We start from the raw sequence: 13,128 nt of genomic DNA on the forward strand, positions 1-13,128 counted from the left end.
TGCTCAACAGATATGCCTGAAACAAATATCTCACACTTGTTAGCATTTAACTTCAAACCTGACATGGAATAGAATTGATCCAAAACAGCCTGCACCCCCATGACAGAGTCAATAGTTCCTTTGCAGAAAATGAGTAGATCATCCGCAAAGCAAAGGTGAGTAAGCCCGGTCCTCTTACACTTAAGGTGATAGCCAAAGAGCCCATTTAAAGCAGCCACATTCAAGAGGTTTGAAAGCACATTCATGGCTAAAACAAAGATGTAATTTTAAAACAAATAAGAGAAAAGGGGTATCAATAATTTACTTACAAATTTGGATTAAAATTTATACTACTTGTCAAAATCGGTTTAAAATGGTGATTGCTTAAAAAATTATTCTCTTGAATTTTAAAATTTTCATGCATTTTTTAAAATAATTTGAGTCACAATAGTGGGTAATTTTCAAAATCATCACTGGTGACAATAATTTTGGTGGTAGAGGATGAAATTGATGAAAATACACATAAAAGGGAATAAATTGAGAAGGAATGGCAAAATAGGGATCCATATGTAGGTTAAAATCATAGAAATTTTGTCACAAAATAGAAACACATGTTTTACCTATAATAATTAATAAACACGTGTTAGCACGAGCATAAACATCAATCGAACAATGATATTGACGTGTATGCATGAGTTTTATCTTTAATTGCTCAATAAATATATATTTGAAAAGTTATATTCAAGCATTCAAAACCACTAATATTAAAACAATATAATGTTTACTCTTTTTCATTATCAAATATTATTATTTAAATATTATTATTTTAAATATTTAAAGATATTTTTTAATATACATTTAATAATGATTAAAGATAATATGCCATACATCTTCCCCAAAAAAAAATACGCATACGCATATGTTATTGTTATTCAACTTATGATCATACCAACATATATCGAGGACCATAACACATGCTTATTTTAAATTTAAAATATTTGTTTTCTTACGTTCCAATCCTCGTGTTATTTTTAGGAAGACAATTTAATTCAAAATTAACGAATTTCAATTCGATCCAATTTGATATGGTCGGATTTTAAAAAAAAATATCGGGTTTGTGTCATTGTATAAAATAGTGAGGTTAAGTTTGAATTATATTCTAAAAGTTATAGTTGAATCAGAATCAGATGAAAAAATATATTTTTCAGGTCAGATCGAGTTTGAATGAAATATATATTTTTTAAAATCGGATCGAGTTATAAAAAATCCGACCCAACTCCACTCATTGACATTCCTCAATTATCTCAATGTTAGTCCGCGTTCTTTTTATTTCCCTTCAATTTTGTCATCTTTGTGATTTGGTCTTACACTACTTTTATTTTCCGTTAGTTTTATCCTTTGTCACGAAAGTCACATTCATCTTTTAAGTTAATAAAATTTACCGATAATTATGATTAATTTTATCATAATCTTTTTTTTTTAAATAGCCCACGGCGACTTAATACTAAATATTATAATCCTCACATCAAATTTCAAATAATTTCTTAAATATCCTATTTCTGATTTTTATATACATAAGTAGGATACTCTGTTTTGGAATCCCGATATTTGGGTCAAAACCAAAAGGCATATTCGGATAAAGTTGTCCTCTGTTAAAGTAATAAAGAAGCAGCTCAGCAGGTAAATATGTTTAGTGTTTCAATTAAAGGAAGATGGTTTGTTTCAGGCACCTATATATTATTTCAAAAATCAATTATGTTATGCACCAAAACTTCTTTTTTAATCTCTCACTCTTTCACTCTGGTTTCCATTTTTCTTCTTCCTCTGTCTGTAGGATTTTCATTCTCGCCAGTTTTCTCCGAAAAGACGGAAGAACGGAAAACTAAAGAGAAAAGTTTTTAACTGGAGAGAAAGTTGTAATCCTGTTCGCCGGAAATGCAGTAGCTGAAGCTCAGGAACGAAACCAAGAGACAGGAATTATACTGTTCGACCCAAAGAAAGAAACTTTTCCTTTTCTAGCGAGAGAGGGAAGAAAGCTCGAAAATGCACGAAGCGCTGTTTAATGATCAGACCCATGTCATTTCAAACACTAAGAAGAAGAAATCCGACGACGACGACAAGGTCCATTTGCTGGTTACTGTGACTACTCCTCACGAACTCGATCTCAAGCAACCACTCGGCGCGTCACTCCCACGACAACCTCTACGCCCTTTGTTACCGCCGATTCCGGTGCGACGGTTGAGAAGCTCCTACCTAACGGTGATCTATACATCGGTACTTTCTCCGGAAACGCGCCTAACGGATCGGGGAAGTACCTTTGGAAAGATGGGTGCATGTACGAAGGCGAGTGGCGTCGCGGGAAAGCTTCCGGGAAAGGCAAGTTCTCCTGGCCATCTGGAGCCACTTTTGAAGGCGATTTCAAGTATGGTCGGATGGAAGGATTCGGGACATTCATTGGACCCGACGGCGACATGTATCGTGGGTCGTGGAGCTCCGATCGGAAACACGGCTACGGCCTTAAACGTTACACCAATGGGGATTACTACGAAGGATCGTGGAAGAAAAACCTACAAGACGGGCAGGGTCGTTATGTTTGGAGCAACGGGAATGAATACGTCGGGGAATGGAAAAACGGCGTTATCTCCGGCCGTGGAACCCTGATTTGGGGAAACGGAAACCGGTACGAAGGACAATGGGAAAACGGAGTCCCCAAAGGAAACGGGTTTTATCTTGGCCCGGTGGGAGTTGCTATATCGGTGGATGGAACGAAGAGAACATGAAGAAATTCCAACAGTTAAACGAAGGGAAAGAGCATTTTCTGAAGGGAGGACAGAGTTTGGGCTTATGTCGAGGAAGAGATCGTCGGTGGACGGTAGGGGAAGCGTCGGGGAAAGGAACATGAATTTCCCAAGGATTTGCATATGGGAAAGTGATGGTGAAGCAGGGGATATTACTTGTGATATAATCGATAACATGGAAGCTTCAATGATTTACAGAGATGGGTTTAGGCCATTTAGAAGAAACCCTTGTTGTTTTAGTGGGGAAATTAAGAAGCCTGGACAAACTATTTCCAAAGGCCATAAGAACTACGATTTAATGCTCAATTTGCAATTTGGTATCAGGTGAAATTTCTATTCGAGGTTTTTTTATGGTGAATTATATGTCTTTTTCTTTTGGATATGGAGTTTGATTTTCATTTTTGTTATAGGTATTCTGTGGGGAAACATGCTTCAATATTGCGTGAGTTGAGACCCAGTGACTTCGATCCCAAAGAGAAGTTCTGGACGAGGTTTCCTACAGAAGGATCAAAGCTTACACCACCTCATCAATCCGTCAAGTTCCGATGGAAGGATTATTGTCCCGTGGTGTTTAGGTATGCTGTTTTAGTTTCTGCTTGGTTGCATACAGGTATTACATTGATTTGTTTATTGCTATTTTATTGACTGGATTACTTTTCTGGTTTTAAAGACATTTGAGAGAGCTATTCCAAGTGGATCCCGTCGATTACATGCTAGCTATTTGCGGCAATGATGCCCTGAGGGAGCTTTCTTCTCCGGGGAAGAGCGGCAGCTTCTTTTACCTTACTCAAGATGACAGATTTATGATAAAGACTGTAAAGAAATCAGAAGTCAAGGTTAGTTGCCTACCCATTTGACTTAATGTAAAAGTTGCAATGTGTCTTGATGCATCCATTTTCGAATGGGAATTTTGAAGATTGTTTGTCTCTCGATTCACTTGCTAAACCTTTGATGTATAGAATGATTAAGACTGAGTTGAAAGTTTGGTTAACCTTGTCAGGTTCTTATAAGGATGCTTCCAAGTTATTACCAACATGTTAATCGGTATGAAAATTCCCTTGTGACAAAGTTCTATGGCGTGCATTGTGTCAAACCTATCGGTGGCCAGAAGGTATGTGTTTGAAATATAATGAAAATAAACTGAATTACTCGTTTTATGCTTTGTTCATTGGTGAACTATCCTCACTTGCGCAATAACTAATATGGTTAAAAATTACCAGACCCGGTTCATTGTAATGGGCAACTTGTTCTGCTCGGAATATCGAATCCATAGACGATTTGACCTTAAGGGCTCTTCCCATGGTCGCTCAACTGATAAGCCTGAGGACGAAATTGACGAAACCACAACCTTAAAAGACCTGGATCTCAATTTTGTGTTCCGCCTCCAAAGAAATCGATTCGAGGAGCTTATGAAGTAAGCTATTTTACTCCTCCCCTTCCTGCGGCTCCTTCTCCTGTTATGTCACTTCATAACTTCTCATTTTTATCATTAACTTCTACAACCAAATGGTCGCAGGCAAATTGATCGAGATTGTGAGTTCTTGGAAGCTGAGAGAATTATGGATTACAGTCTTTTGGTTGGACTACACTTTCGTGATGATAATAGAGGTGATAAAATGGGGTTATCACCTTTTCTCGTGCGCACTGGTAAGTTAATAATGCACACTCATATTTTTTCATATGAAATTTGATTGGAGTGTTTCTGTTGCAATAAAAATATTAATTTGATTATGCACGCTCTATGCAGGCAAAGAGGATTCATATCAAAATGAAAAGTTTATGCGTGGCTGTAGATTCCTTGAAGCAGAGCTACAAGACATGGATCGGATTTTAGCTGGCCAGTATGTTTTGCTGTCTCCTTTAATTATTTTTTGTGGTTCAAGTTAGTTGCTTATTATAGATGTGGAATTGGGCAAGGTTATTGGCCAACAGTTGCTTGTATGTCCGTCGCTTACGGGTTTAAAGTTTATGCCGGGTTTCGTCCCTAAAGTTATATTGGATTTTGCAAATTTTGATATAATTTGACCATATCCCATGGAATAATTGAAGGTTGAGTTTTTATAGTATAATTGATCTTGTGTGTATAATCAAGAAGACAACAATTTTCTTGTGGGGCATGTAGCTACTGGTAGCTATTGTCCTTTATGATCCTTTATGATTCATGAAAGTAGAGTGCAATAAGAACTTGTAAACTTCTTATAAGTCTGTTTTCCTTGTCACAATTTCAATCTAGCATTTTATTTACTGATCCTTAAAATCTTATATATAATTTTGTTTTACTAGGAAGCCATTGATTCGGTTAGGAGCGAACATGCCAGCAAGAGCAGAGCGGATGGCGAGAAGAAGCGACTTTGATCACTACACTCGAGGTGGAGTCGGTCACTTTTCGTATAGTGGCGAAGTTTATGAAGTAGTCTTATACTTTGGCATCATCGATATCTTACAAGATTACGACATCAGCAAGAATTGGAGCATGCATACAAATCCCTGCAAGCTGATCCTATGTCTATATCAGCTGTTGGTCCAAAACACTACTCAAAGAGGTTTCGGGATTTTATAGGAAGGATTTTCATCGAAGACCGATAACATCACGAAAATCGCAACATGTTTGATTCCCATGGCGAGGATTTATGCGTATCCTCTTACCACCCATGAGCAAAAATACTCGGTCGGACACTTGAGCTGGCCAATGACTGTAAATTTGTGGGAGCAGCAAGTGTTGGAGGAAACTGCATGCTCTAATACATATATAGGGAGAGGGAAATTTGGATTGTGGGTGTTATTCCATTTTCTAATAATTTCCTTGGGGTGAAATTTTTGTGAATTGGAAGAATTAGGTATAGAGAATGAGTTTGGAATAAGAGAAAGTGTACAGCCTATAGAAAAACTAGAAAGTATGGAATAGTTTATTTTTGAAGCATATATGGGTCAAACTCGTCTTTTTTCTTTTTGCCTATCATGGATGCGCATTGAAGTATATAAAAATGGGGTCACCTCCATTGCTTTTATTATTCTTCTGTATAGACATTATATGCAGTGGGGTTTGTGGAAAAAGAGGGTTTTAATGAGTTAAAGCCATGGAAAGGAGATAAAGCAATGAGCAACATGGACTGCTGTTTCTTCTGTCTTACTTACTGCATCGACTCCTCCCCACTATTTCTTTGAAGAATCTAACCCAAAAATTTTAATTTTCTATTGTGCGATTTAAAGTATTGTTATCTCATGTCCCTATTCGAGTATCACCTCTGCAAAGGTATATATGACCCTTTGTTATCAAATAACTATAATTCTTTCGAATTTATATTACCTTGTATTAATGTTTAATTAATAAAAATACAGGGATAGATAGTTCACAAACATGGAAGATGATTGGCGTGGTTCACTTTTGGGGACCTTCTACTGTCTGATTGCTCGGACTCTACCAATTGGTGGGGCCATTTTTGCATATGATCCGTCTCTTTTCTTCAACCCGAAAAAGAAAATTTTAGGCTTACATTCTCCCCATTTTCTTCAATTCGGTAGATTATTCTACAGATTTGACATGCACAAATTTCCATTTACTTTTAAAGTATTCGAATTTCAATTCTCTTACATTATATTCTTTAAAAGATGCATACAAAATAAATTCTAAATCTGGCATTAATCAAGCGATTTTAATGGTTTAATTTATTGTTATTCTTTAAGATTTTAGGTTCGAATATTAATCTATTAATATCATTGACTTAACTAATAAATATTCATTAAAATTTTGGCAAACAATAAAATAAAATATCGTTTGAGAGATGATTTGCAAGTATTGTTATCTAAATTCTCTAGGAAAAATAGTACTCTTTTTCATTCAGATTATTCAATAAATACGAATAATTATGTTTGTAAAATATATACATTTATTAATAAATTAAAAAATTTCTAAACATATAATACTTACAATCAACACGTATTATTAGAAAAAAATATCATTATTAGATAAGATTATGATGTCTTAACATAAAATATATGGTTAACACGGTAAAAAATAAAAAAAAAATCAAAGTAATTAAATCTGTAATTCTTAATTCAATCTTTTGAGCTGTAATTTACTATTAAATTAATATATGACACTCTTATAGCGTGGTTGGTTGCTTTTGTCCTTTTCTAAGAGGACTAGTTCAACCACATGCAGAAGAAATTGTAAAGCTATTTATTTTCTAGACAATAGCAGGGGGATACACACAGAGAAAATTATATAGCTATTTATTTTCCCACATGTGATATGGATTACCAAATTAAAATAAAATTATATTTTCCGCAACCCATTTCCCAATCCCTAAATTCAACCTTTAAAATCTTAATATGAATAATCCCAGCATTTTGCGAAATACACGATCCAAAATTTCACGTAGCGAAAGATTCACATAAAAGTATACAACAATTAAATATTAAATTTAGTTTAAATCATTAATATTTCCAAGAGGGACATGAAGATCAGCCTAAATACTGCTTTTAGGAAAATGTCATTAATTTATTCATTTTTTCTGAAAGGATTTTCTCGGGAACCAAACAGTGAAAGACGTGACAACAAAAATTAACATAAAAAAGGCCAACTCTCTTGCTAACTGTGCTGACTGATTTTTCTTTTACAGTTGGTCAACATATTATTTTATAAACACAAATGTATATTAAAAACATCAATTAATAAAAAAAATCAACACTTTTCAATGCATTACACAATTAATCCTACCAAAAAAATGTATTTCATTGATGATTAAATATTAAAATTTTGGTCATCTTATTTTTTAACCGTATATTAATTTACTTTTATAAATAATCTTATTAAATTTTCGATTACATCACTTTTTAATCATATATTAATTCGTCTTTTCTTAAATATTTCAAAATAAAACAACTTCCTCGGACACTATTTTATACGGACGAATACCGATGATCATATGTTATTGTGGGCCTTTTTTTTGGGAACGGATAAGTTGGAATTTTTTGAATTTTGCATGATTTAAATAATTTCATATTTAATTAAAATTTCGTTTAATAAATAAATAAAAATGTTATTCAGTGTGTATTATTCTAATTTTTGTTGAATTAAAAAAACTAAAATTTAAAAACTTAGATATGAACTACTCTTTGATTTTTATTCATGAAAGATTTTTTTTTACTTCCAAGGAAGATTTTTATCTAAAATATTTATTCATTGATAAGTAATATTTTACAATATATATATATATATATATATATATATATATATATATATATATAACTTATTTTTAAAACATTAAATGATAAAGTATCTATCACAAATATTTTATTAAGTAAAATTAATATAATTATCAAACTCATTTAAAATATTAAAAATCGAATATTATTATTTTCAATGGTTTATCAAACATGCCCTGAACTTTTTCAAATTTTCTAACAACCCTTAAATGGTGAATTTTACAAAAATAAAAAGTAAATTAATATTACAAAATAATAATCCCGGCGATGAATATTTCAATTTTTTATAATATCTACATTTTTTGAATTTATCTACTTCTTAGAAAAGTTAACTACTTTTTTTTTTGTCAAATACTCACTATACTATAATAATGTTATTGGCATATGTTAAGACATATTATAATTAAATAAAATAGTATACAATTATATATAGCTTTCAGCCTTTCACTATCCACACGCACAAATACAAACAAAGCAGCAGTCGGTCTTAAACAAGCCCATGCAGAATGCACGTGCAAGTTCCAGCAGCACCAAAGCATCCTTCTCTTTCAATACCAAAATTGCCGCAGAAGATCTCAAGTTCCCTACACTTTTGGTAATCGTATGCATCAATCCTTTAATCTCTATATCCAGGGATAATCGAGGAGGGTTGATGGGAACGATTGCCCTTTCTAAAATTTCAATTTTTTATATAATTAGATATAATTTTGTATTTTTATTTATAATATTTGTTTATCCTTTAAAATTATATAAATCCATCCTAACATAAAATTTTACGCGTATGTTCGTATGTCTATCCTCTCTAAATCCATACATTCAATGATGGTGCCAAGTATATATATATATATATATGTGATTTATTCCATTTCTCAGACACCTTAGGGACAATAACATAAGTGTTGTACCAAAAGTCTTGGACACATCCCTATCCCTATTTCCCATGCAAAGATCTTTGTTAATTCATTACTAAATATAAATGAAAAAGTTGGAATAATGTAAATATTGTATATTTAATCAAGGCTGAAAAACCAAGTCAAGAAGCAGTAATTCTTTACCAGATCTGATAAAACAGGCATTTATCTGTCACGGGTATTGAAAGCTTAAGATTGTTCCACTTGCCAGCCTTTGCCTTTGGACTTTTGGGTACGAATAGTTAGTTGGTATTAATTTAATTTAATTAATGAACAGCTAATACGAAAGCTCTCCTTCATTGCCTACTCCTACGTACCTTTATTAATGAATAATGCAAGCGGATGGCCACTCTCTTTTGCCCCCACCTTCTTTGATTGAAGCTTGGAGTTTGGCTCTCCATTTACTCGGTGGCAAATCTATAAATTATAGAATGGGTTCAAAATTTTAATATCCTATTTTAAAATTTTTGAGTATGCAATTTTTTTATATTTTTTTATTCTCATTAACAAATTAAACTAAATTTAACATTTTTCTTAAATAATGGGTGTATAATGACTCCCCTAGGAAGTCATGTACATTCGCCCTTGCATTTACACCTTTCTTTATGTTTTTTTAATAGTATGGGGTGATTATAAGGTAATATATGTTCATAATATTTCTTAATCTTTGACAACATGCTTACCAGGAGCTGATGAATATGGCCTTGGTGGGATTCAATTGCATACCCATTATTTTGGAAAAACTACTAAATCTAGTTCAATATATTAAGGGAAATGAAAAAAATTAAAAAAATTACATACCCATTTTTCTTTAAAAAATAAAATATTAAAATTTTGAACCCATTTTTTAATTTTTAGATTTGTCATTGGCGCCTACACTTTATAAATACAGCTGTTCGAATCCAAATCCTCAAAGAAATCACTGAAGCTACTTGATGAGTTCAATAATTCTCTTATGTTTTATATAAGTGTAGTTAAACTATCTCAAGTACGAGTAAGGAGTGTCTATAATCGTGAATTTTAAATTGAAATAATAGATTATTTATCGGATAAAATCTTGATTTAAATTTCAAATACTTTAAAACTTTAAGTTTGTTATAAAAAATGTGTTTAATTCAAATTTATTCGAGTAATATATATATATATATATTTCACAAAATGCCTTTTAATTCGATTATTAATAATATTTTAGGAATATTTCTTATTTATTGATGTTCATTAGGATTATATTATATTTATTAAATATGATTTTTTTAAAGAATTATTGAATAGAATTTTGATATGTTTTATTATTAGTATTTTAATGTACATTAAGATTAAAATTGTATATAATATATATTCCTTATAACTATAAAGTTCGAAAAATATCTATATACTTCATATAAAGAATAATGTAGATTCTCTCTTTTTGTCACTTACTTTATTTTCTTTATTTAACATAATAGAATTTATTAGATAGTAAGGATTGATTCTCCACTTGCTTTTTGCTTTAATTTTTTAGTTTGTTAAAGGTATTTATAAGAAGCTCAACTATGCTCAGCCTTACGTATCATTTGTTTATTGAAAGGCAAAGATATATTTGCACTATAAAAATAAATAAAATATATTTTAAATACAGAGATATCACAAACATTGATCAAGGCGGAGACAGATTCACGTATAGTTTATTGGTTTAATTGATCATACTTGAGTATAACCAAAACCTAGTAAAAAGTAGAAAAATTTAAGATAAAAAAATTTAAATGTACTTGAACCCACTTGATACGAAGTTTAGAATCGTCATCGGCTCAAGAAGCGGAGAAGGAGTCCACGAGAAAGCCCACATGTGTGACCCAAGTAGCAGAGGCAACAGCTGCATAGATGCCAATTGACGAGTAATCGCTTTAAAGATTGTTACAGCAGAAGAATTATGTACAACTGTAGATAATTTTAAATCTTATGATCAAGATTCAATCTCGATAGCCTTAAATGGTAAAATAAATAAACTTTAATTGCTTGATGCAAGCCATTATCCTATATGAATTAATTACACTTCCATTAGGCTTTTTCAAGTCTCAAATCAACGAATTGAGTTCATCAACCAAATTAAAAATGTGGCCTTTACCCTACTCATGAAAAGTCAAATTTATGTACATTGAATAGGTTTACCAAACCCTAACCTCTTTACTACACCTTGTTCAATCATATCCTTCAAATCCAAAAACCCAAATTTATATATAAAGTCTTTGATATATGTCTTGGATGTTACGTTGATAGTTGTGAAACATGTTGCCAAATGTATCTGAAATGGTCCAAGTGAGATTTATAAAGCCTAGTGGTGGGCTCATGGTTCCCATTTCTTAAATGGGGGTTGCCACTATGTCGGGAAAAAGGCACAATCATGACCAACAGGAAGCTTGTTGAGATAGGGGACAAGGCCTCCCCCACAAAATTAATTACTTTTATGTACCATTCATACTCCATCTACCCAATCAAAAATTACACCCACATACATATATCATATAAAGAAAGAAATAGCTTAAATTCCTAATTATGGTGTCTCTATAATGTCCAAAAGGCATGTACTGTTATTTATATAAATAAGGCTGTAATTATTAAGAATTGAATCCCACATAAAACAATAATAATTGAACTTATTGAGCGACCTTAATGATAGAAGGAAATGTTATTCTCTATATAAGTTTCGGATTTGATCAGTTGCGTCTCTAAAGTATATGTGTTATCAAGAGACTAAGAAAATTTTAAACATATATTATTTTATCACGACTTAGACTATTCAAAAAAATATTTGATTAAACTCTAATCCTTTCCGCTTCAATGAGGTTTTGCTTAATCATTATCATGAATTTATTAGAGATTAATTATCATTGGAGTTTATTTATCTTTACTGATTTCCATGGGGAAGTTGTGAACTTCAGGAAGTGCAACAAAAGTCAAGCTCAATGTTTTTTGAGGTTCCCTTTTACAGATGTAGAAAAATAAATTATAAACCACAACATTTAAGTAGAAAGTGGTTGGAGTCATTAGGCATGAAGACATGAAACAAGGTAAGTCCAATCAGTGCACTGTCTTTGTCTGCTGGTGATTCATATTATAAAACTGTCAAGTTTAATTGGATGGTAATGATTTTGCAAAGTTTAAGGAGGCTTAGACACGTAAAATTCCTTTTTGAATAATTTAAATATAAATTAGGGCTTCAAATTTAAATTACAAGTCTTAAAAAAATATGCATCACTTCATTTATTCATGATATATTTCATCTCATAGTTTGGTCTTGTTTAAAGGTATTATATTCATGTTATTGTGATAAAACCATTCATTCATAACATATTTGTTATGTCTAAAATCTATATACTCTGTCATTAGAAGAAAATCTTGATTTAAATTTAAAAAAAATAATAATCACGAACCTAAAATATTTAACTGTAAACTAAATATAAAAATATTTCAAATAAATGCTTATACTATTCTATTTTAAAAAGAAAGAAAAGGTAAGCAAAACCCAATGTATAATTACATAGACAAAGCTATTAGATAAAGATATCTCATAGCATTATAAATTATCTTTTACGTAAGACAAAAAAAGGAGTTTATTTATTTATTTATTAAGATGAGGCATGTAACAACCCGAATATTTACAAAATAATATTTAATTGAAATTGGAGGTTAATGGTGAAAATTGGTAAATTGTTGGTGACTAAATCAAAATTTATGAGAGTTTATAGGCCATTTTAGAAGTGAAGGAAATCCAAGGACCAAGCCTTGAATTTATCCTAAAACTGTCGGCAGCTTTGATTATAAGCGTACATTTGGTTCTGATTTTCAGAACCAAAATGCTCCCAATTTTCCTTTCCCATACGCAGTTTCCAACTCCGATTCCGACGCCGTCCAAATTCCGATCATCGTTTTAAAATCACCGTTGTGTTCATCATCGAGCGAGGAACAAACCCTTCAAATTAATTGAAGCGAAACGCGACCAAACGTCGGGAATTTCCAGTCAAAGTAGCGACGGTTTTGTTAGCTCTATCGCCGAGGAAACCTTAAATTCACCGCTGATCGTTGCTCCGTTTACGACACCTCCCGCACCATCGTGTTCCTTGTGCCGTTCCGAGTTCACCGGTGTCAACCTTGTCCGCCGTAGACGGCGGCGCGTGAGGAGGTGGTGCAGTCAAAGATTCGACCGATTTGAAATCGAGCTCTCCGTCGTTCAAAAATTTGAACCGATCGTTGTA

At 32.3% G+C, this 13,128-nt stretch overlaps 1 pseudogene; it reads left to right on the forward strand.

Annotated features, from left to right (window-relative positions):
- The first annotated feature begins 1,856 nt into the window (after nucleotides 1-1,856).
- On the forward strand, nucleotides 1,857-5,697 carry LOC120198588 (annotated as a pseudogene).
- Nucleotides 5,698-13,128: the final 7,431 nt, after the last annotated feature.

The sequence above is a fragment of the Hibiscus syriacus genome, unplaced genomic scaffold (genome assembly GCF_006381635.1).
Source record: "Hibiscus syriacus cultivar Baekdansim isolate YM2019G1 unplaced genomic scaffold, ASM638163v2 tig00117056_pilon, whole genome shotgun sequence".
In the NCBI taxonomy this organism is placed as follows: Eukaryota; Viridiplantae; Streptophyta; class Magnoliopsida; order Malvales; family Malvaceae; genus Hibiscus; species Hibiscus syriacus.